The sequence below is a fragment of the Phascolarctos cinereus genome, unplaced genomic scaffold (assembly GCF_003287225.1).
Source record: "Phascolarctos cinereus isolate Bilbo 61053 unplaced genomic scaffold, phaCin_HiC Scaffold_1;HRSCAF=81, whole genome shotgun sequence".
In the NCBI taxonomy this organism is placed as follows: Eukaryota; Metazoa; Chordata; class Mammalia; order Diprotodontia; family Phascolarctidae; genus Phascolarctos; species Phascolarctos cinereus.
The window spans coordinates 286,346,685-286,354,055 of NW_027555514.1; the positions used below are offsets into that span (position 1 = coordinate 286,346,685).

General features: G+C 46.5%; 1 pseudogene; it reads right to left on the reverse strand.

The window, feature by feature from the left end:
- Positions 1-4,787: 4,787 nt before the first annotated feature.
- LOC110205886 (rab GDP dissociation inhibitor beta pseudogene) lies at positions 4,788-7,166 on the reverse strand (annotated as a pseudogene).
- Positions 7,167-7,371: the final 205 nt, after the last annotated feature.

Here is a 7,371-nt window from a genome sequence, read left to right on the forward strand (position 1 = left end):
CCTGCGGCCAACCTGAGAATGGAGTTATTTTCCCTTTGGCCTTCTCCACGTTGGTTCTTTGATGACAGATCTGCATTTGCACTAGACCCACATTTTTCCAGATAGGCAGGACCCATCATCAGAGCTTGGACATGGATCAAGGACCCTCAAGAACAAAGTCTGTTGTGTGCAAAGACATCAGGGTAGGATGTCAAAAATGTTCTCATTTTCCTTTCTTCAGGTTAAATCTCCCCAGACCCTGCACTCAGTGCTCCTGTGACATGGTTTTGAGTCATTGCTTCTACCTCCATCCCTGTCCTCATCACCCTTCTCCTGACCTGCTTCACCCTTCTAGAATGGTCACCGCCAATTAGATACCTGCTTGCTTTAGATACCATCTCTCTGTCCAGGGCACAGCACAGAGAGCAGCTCCCAGACTCTGGACGCCATAGTCAATGACTGAGCAATCTCAGTATGTGAGGCAGAGTGTCCTGAAGGATGGAGAGATGGCCGTAGAAGCCAGGAAGACCCTGGTTCACACCCCACCTCTGACATCTGCTGGATGTGTGATGCTGGGTGAGACACTCAAACCTTTCAGTGCCCTGGGTGACTCTCTTCTAAGACTCCAAGTTGCAGAGAAGATGCCACCTGCATTATCAGAGACAGTGGTCTCCCTGCTAAGCTACCAGCTCGTCTCCCCCTCCTGCCCCTCCCCTATGAGTGATCAATCAATGCCACCAGGTCATTTCCAGCTTTGGTGATGAGCAGAGAGGGAAGAGGCCAGTCCTGCACTGGTCAGCCTGAATAGGCCAGGGGCAGTCGTCTGTGTGTGGGCGGGCGGTCATCCTGCATAGCTTTGTGCTGGAACCCAAGATTCATGTTGGTTTTGATCTGGTCATAGCCATGGCCTCACACGCTAGGTAACTTCTTCCACTTCACTTGTGGAAGTGTTGACATGCAACCTCTGACTGGTTATTTCTTCCTTTTCCATTGTTGCCCTACAAAGGGGAGGGATGAGACTGGTTCCTTCAGTCTTTGTGTGTGTGTGTGTGTGTGTGTGTGTGTGTGTGTGTGTGTGGCAGTTGGAGTTAAGTGACTTGCCCAGGGTCACACAGCTAGTAGTGTCAAGTATCTGAGGCCGGATTTGATCTCAGGTCCTTCTGACTCCAAGGCCAGAGCTCTATCCACTGCACCAGCTAGCTGCCCCTGAGACTGTTCCCTTCAGCAACATTAGCCAGCAAGGGAGCAGATGCAATCAGGGAAGAGCGGCCTTAGCTTCTCTGGACGTGGCCTCCTTGTCTCCATGTGGCCATTAGCACAGGGCATAGCAAAGGGCCTGGAGTTGTCTTTGGCAGCCCACCAAGTCTGGAAGGGCATAGACTCCATGTGGCTGGGACTTTTTATGGTCTGAGGAGACCAGGGCGCTATAGCCCAGATATGGAGACCCTTTTGTCTCCTTTTAGGAGAAGTTGATTCCTTTTGGAGAAGGGGCCTGGGCCTACTCTGTATTGGGAGTCTGAGAAGTACTGATAGATAGTAATCCTTTTACACCAGGTTTCCTGCCCAATGAGGAATCCTTCTTTTGGGTCTGGGTAGGGGCTGCGAGTCCAACATCCTCTAAGCAGACTGGGGAAATTCCCCATGATCCTCTCATCCAAGAGAAAGTTTCAAGGGGATTCAGGCCCCACTTTTGCATTCTGCTCCTTCTCTGGGGATATTTGTTAAAAGTGCAGCTAATTCTCGAGGTCATCCCTGTCTCTTCATTGGGCCTCAGTGGCTGCAAACTTGTTTGCAGTTTGAGAGCTCTCCCACGACTTCTAAGAAGGTTTCATTCACATAGTCTGGGACTTAGGCCAAAAGACCTATGAAGCCTGCCCCTATTGGAGCTGCTTGGGAATCTTGCTGTGAGCTCGCCGTGGTCAACAGGGAGCTTGTGGCGGCAGGAATGTTGAGCCAACGAGGGTCATGCCTCAAGGATTCTGTGCAGACCTTACATGATGTATGTTAATTCCAGCCAGAAGTTTTCTAGGGTGGGCATTTCATCATTTCCAAGGGGAGCAAAGTCTTTAGGGCTCTGGGGCAGATATTTCTCCTCTTATACATAGCCCTTAGTAACTAGGAGGAAAGAATACATTCCTTTAGGTTGAATGCTATTCAATTTAATTTAATTTAATTCCACCCAACCCAATACATACTATGCCTTCTGTGTTCTAGGCATTGGGCCAGACTACAGAGTCCTAGCTATCACTTTTTAAAAATGCCTGGGGCAACAGGCATGAAATATACCCTCAAATCAACTTTTATAGACACATTTAGAGCCAGGGACCCTGAGACATAGAGAGGCCACTCCTGAAGCCCACATGGAATATTAAAGGATACATGTGTCAGCTGGTAGTTTCCTATTTAACTAGTTTTTTTAAATTTGCATATATATATATATATATATATATATATATATATATATATATATATATATATACACACGCACATACATAAAATAAATTCAACTTGCTACTTCTAAGGCTGTCTTGCTTCTTTGTTTCTAGATCTCTCTTTGCTCTCTTTATTGATAGTTATATTCTTTTCAGTAACTCAATGACCTCCCTTTTCTTTCTTTCTTTTTCTTTCTTTCTTTCTTTCTTTCTTTCTTTCTTTCTTTCTTTCTTTCTTTCTTTCTTTCTTTCTTTCTTTCTTTCTTTCTTTCTTCCTTTCTTTCTTCCTTCCCTCCTTCCTTCCCTCCTTCCTTCCCTCCTTCCTTCCCTCCTCCCTTCCCTCCTCCCTTCCCTCCTCCCTTCCCTCCTCCCTTTCTTTCTTTCTTTCTTTCTTTCTTTCTTTCTTTCTTTCTTTCTTTCTTTCTTTCCTTCTTTCTTTCCTTCTTTCTTTCCTTCCTTCCTTCTTTCTTTCTTTCTTTCTTTCTTTCTTTCTTTCTTTCTTTCTTTCTTTCTTTCTTTCTTTCTTTCTTTCTTTCTTGTAACACTATAGTTAGCTTCCCTCTTGTCCTCCAACCCCACCTCCCAGTTGAGAAAAAGAAAACAAACCCTGGTAATAAATAAGCATAGTCAAACAAAATAAATTCTTACATTGGCCATGTCCAAAATGGATGTCTCATTTCCCCCTCCCGGTCCATCACCTCTCTGGCAGGAGATGGGCGGCATGCTTCATCACTGGTCATTTGGAATCCGCATTGCTGACTGCATTAATTGGGGTTCTTAAGTCTCTCAAAGGCACTTGCCATCACATTGTTGTTACTGTATACATGGTTCTCCTAGTTCTGCTCATTTCACTTGAAACTGGTTTGTACAAGTCTTCCCAGGTTTCTTTGAAACTGTCTCTTCTATAATTTCTCATGGTACAGCGGTATCCCATTACACGCATGCACCATAACTCGTTTGGCCGTTCCCCAGTTGATGGGCCCTTTCTTAGCTTCCAGTTTGGGGCACATGGCTGGTAGTGGGACCATTGGGTCAGAGGCCTTAAACATGTCTTTGTAGACAATCAGCACAGCAGTAGTTCCATACCAAAGGTCATGAGAAATGCCCAGAGAGATTACTTTGAGCCAGTGCTGGGGTGGGGGTTGGGGAGGATCAGGGAAAGCTTCATGGAGGAGGCACCATTTGAGCTGGACGGACCTCGAATAAAGTGAAAATTTTTTGACAGGTGGAGATGGTGGCCAGTGTGTGTGTGTGTGTGTGTGTGTGTGTGTGTGTGTGTGTGTGTGTGTGTATGGTGGATGGAGGCAGAGGAGTTGGAGGCAGAGAGAAGAGTCACCATGCTTCCAACCAGAACAAACAGGCTAGAGCTTTCTGGGGTGAAATGTGGCACAAGAACTGCGTTTGAAACCTGGCTGTTCTATGTGATGACTGTAGACAAATCGCTTCTTCAGTCTGGGCCTCACTTCTCTAACTGGGAACGTGAAAAGGTAGTGTTAGATGGTCTCTGAGGCTCCTTTCTCCTCTCCAGCCTGTGCTCCACCATTCTTTTGTGTCCAGAGTTTGGGTCTACCTTGTACTATGGACATCAGCTGGACCCATTTTAAGGACATCAGGGATTTGGGGCCTCTGGAAAATTCTTGCCCATGGCATTTTGGGGGAGTACAGTTTGGGGGTATAGGAGAAGCTTTAGGTTCTGGGCTGTTCTGATACTATTCTCATCAGTGTTATTCGTTGAAGACATCAATGGAGCCTTGCCCAGATGATGTAAACAGTGTCAAAAACTGAAGCTGGGTTAGAATTCCAAGCCTATAGCAATGCTGAATCCTAGTGGCTCTGACATCTGGGCTGTTATCACGGGGGGGCCTTGGGGGTGCTCAGTGTTCAGTGGAGAGTTTGTGCAGGATCCAGAGGACGAGGGAGTACGTAAACCAGCAGGCCCCACATGGCGGCCCCGAAAGCTCAGAAATGGAAAGGCTACTATTTCAAAGTTAAAAAACAATCTTATCTGATTAACTGTGCATTTCTTTATATACGGTGGAGCAGAAGGGAGAGAGGGGCTGGTGTGCAGAATGGCTCCACTGTGCAGAACTTGTAAACAGGCTACACTATTAAAGGAAACAAATACATATCCCACTCCGTTTCTCTGCCTCAGTATGTGTATAACCTTAAAGTGTGTTTAAACTTAAACTGCTGTCTCCCCTAAACACACACACACACACACACACACACACACACAGACCCACCTACTTCCATAATATAATAGCAGCAGCTTGCCAGATCTAGACAGCTATCCCAGGATAGCTCCTACATAGTATTTGGATGTATCAATTCAGTGAATGAACGAAAAAGCATTTATTAAGTGCTTACTATGTGCAGAGCACCGTGCTAAACACTGAGGATCCCAACAGAAAAACAGAGGCAACCTCTGGCCACAAGGAGCTTAATGGAGGAAGACAACGTGCGTAAATGTCTGTCGCAAGTCAGTGAAAGTGGGATGATCCTTACTGTGCACAGGCAAAGCAGACCATGTTGGTTCCTCTTTAGTGCTGTTGCCAATGAAAAGATATAATTGCAAAAACAGCACATAATATTAATTTGTTTATTAGGTTCCTGATATGACTCTCTATTAGCTGAAATTTAAATTTCTCCTCACTGGATATATTAGCATGCCCCTGCTATTAGTCTTTCCCAGAAAAGTCATTTTCCTGTGTTTCTTCAAACTCAGACTCTGCCATCTTCCTCTAGATGTCTTTAAGGTCATCACAAGCAGTTGCACAGGGAGACATGGCATCCAAGGTATAGGAAATGGATATCTGGCTTTCTATTCCCAAATCAGTTGGAACATGGGGATCGCTGATGCCGACAAACATCTGTTTCCAAGAGTTCTATAGCTGGTCTGATTTCTCTCTCAGGTTCTCAGGATTCTCTGGAAATATAATTTCCTTGTACCGTCTGCCACTTGATTTCCTGCTGACCTAGCTCTGTAGAATTATCACCTGGCATGAGTTGGCATCATTGGTGCCCCCAGATGGCTGGCTTAGAGTGCAGCTGACTCGGATCCCCTGGACCACTTGCTTTTTACCCAATAGTTTACATAACTCAGCTTGTAGCTTTCACTGGGCAGTCTCTCAGATTTTACATCAACCACCTGTCCAACTTTTGCGATGACTTCAATTGGCTTGTTTGGCATATAGATGCCTCCATAAACGGCAATTAGCTTTGCAAATCCTTGGGGCAGCCTTCCAAGGCCACAGAGTGGCTAAAGATACAGGCTTTTGGCTCTATGTTTTCATCCTATTGATGGTTTCATAATATGGTTGATCAAAATGGTCATTAGTTCTGTAAAGGGCAAAAGGCAAAAATCTATGACATCTTAGCCCAAATCAAACTTCTTGCCCTCATCTCACATTGGAGCCTTCCTAGGATCAACACCCTCAAAAGTTCTGGAGTCTTTTTAATTAAAGTTGACAACATACAATGAGTTTCCTGAGCTTACATCACTCAGATCACCAGCAGCTAGGATGGCAGGGCTTCTGCCTCAGTGGAAGGACTTTAGCAGATTTTCCCTCCTTCAGTCATTTTCAAAGTCCAAATATTGGGTGATTTCTGTATAAAGCAGCATCTTAACCAACTGACCATTGGGAATTAGTCTTTTCCCCTTCCCATTGAAGCTGTTGGTGATCCTAGCATATTAAACCTTTGGTATAAACCTTCTGGGATGGGGCTGGGGGAGTGGCGGCAAGGGGCAGAGATAGGGAGTGGATGCACTTTCAACTCCAGAGTAGGCATTTCAGTCTATGGGACAAAGGACTTCTTTCCATTGACTGACACGATCCCTAAAAGCATGGTGTCCGTGAGGACAGCGTCTGGCATGATCACATCATATCCTCGTTCGTGGCAGGATCCAGAGAAGAAAAGGTTGGGGAGAAAAATGGAGAGGGGGACAAGCCAGTGCCAAAAGGAGGGAAATCAGCCCAGTGGGAGAGGGGAGAGAAGCTCTGCGCCACCTTCTGAACTACAAGGGAGAGGTGAAATGGAGAAGAGGAGGAGGACGAGGAGGAAGAGGAGAAACTGCCAGCCACTGTGCAGTCCCTCCTCCTCTGGAGGCTTGTACATTCCAGGGACGTTCCCTCAAAGAGCGAGGTTTCAATAATGTTCATCGAAGGCAGGGGCAATTTGGGTGTTTGTCCCTGCACCCTCAGCACTAAGTGCTGGGACCTGGGACCTGGCAGGCCCATAATAAATGCTTGTTGAATTGAGCTGAATTGGATTGGATTCCAGCTGCAGATGTTGGACTATGGATAAAACCAGGACAGGAGGAACTGGGAAATGGAAGTCCTCCAGAAATTCTCAGCCTCCAGCAAAGGGCAGGGGCAGGGGCAGGGGCAGGGAAGGATCTGGTGGGTCTCTGGTTCTGGATGAGTTTTCTTCTCTGGAGTCTCAGGAAGGAGAAGTCCCAGCAGCACCAAGGAGGAATAGTGCTGAATTGTCCAGCGGCATCATGGCCGACCACTGGGGAGGAGGAGAGAACCTGGCTTGAAAGCTTATTTGTGACCAGTTCAGCCGGTGATATCAATTAGGTTTGGAAGGGGTGTCAGAGCCTGGCATCTGGGATCCAACTCCTGAGGGTTCTGAGGCCTCCTGGTCCAATGAGCACAAAGCCAACAGGTGACAGATGCTCGGTCTTCTGTGTATTTGGGAAGAGTAAGGGCCGTGGAATACTGCCGTCTTTGCTGGATCCACAAAGGAGGAGTCTGATCTAGGGGATAAAGAGAAGAGGGGAAAGCGTGACCTCTTGTCCGACTTCTACCTCTAATAAAAACCAAGCCATAAGCTGGCTGCCTCCCCACTCCCAGATCTTGTACTGGCCGGCATCCCGGTAGCTGTTGGGCCTATGTGCAAAACAATTGGAGAAGCTAAGTAAGTAATTGAAGGCAGTGAGCGTGATTATCTACAATTT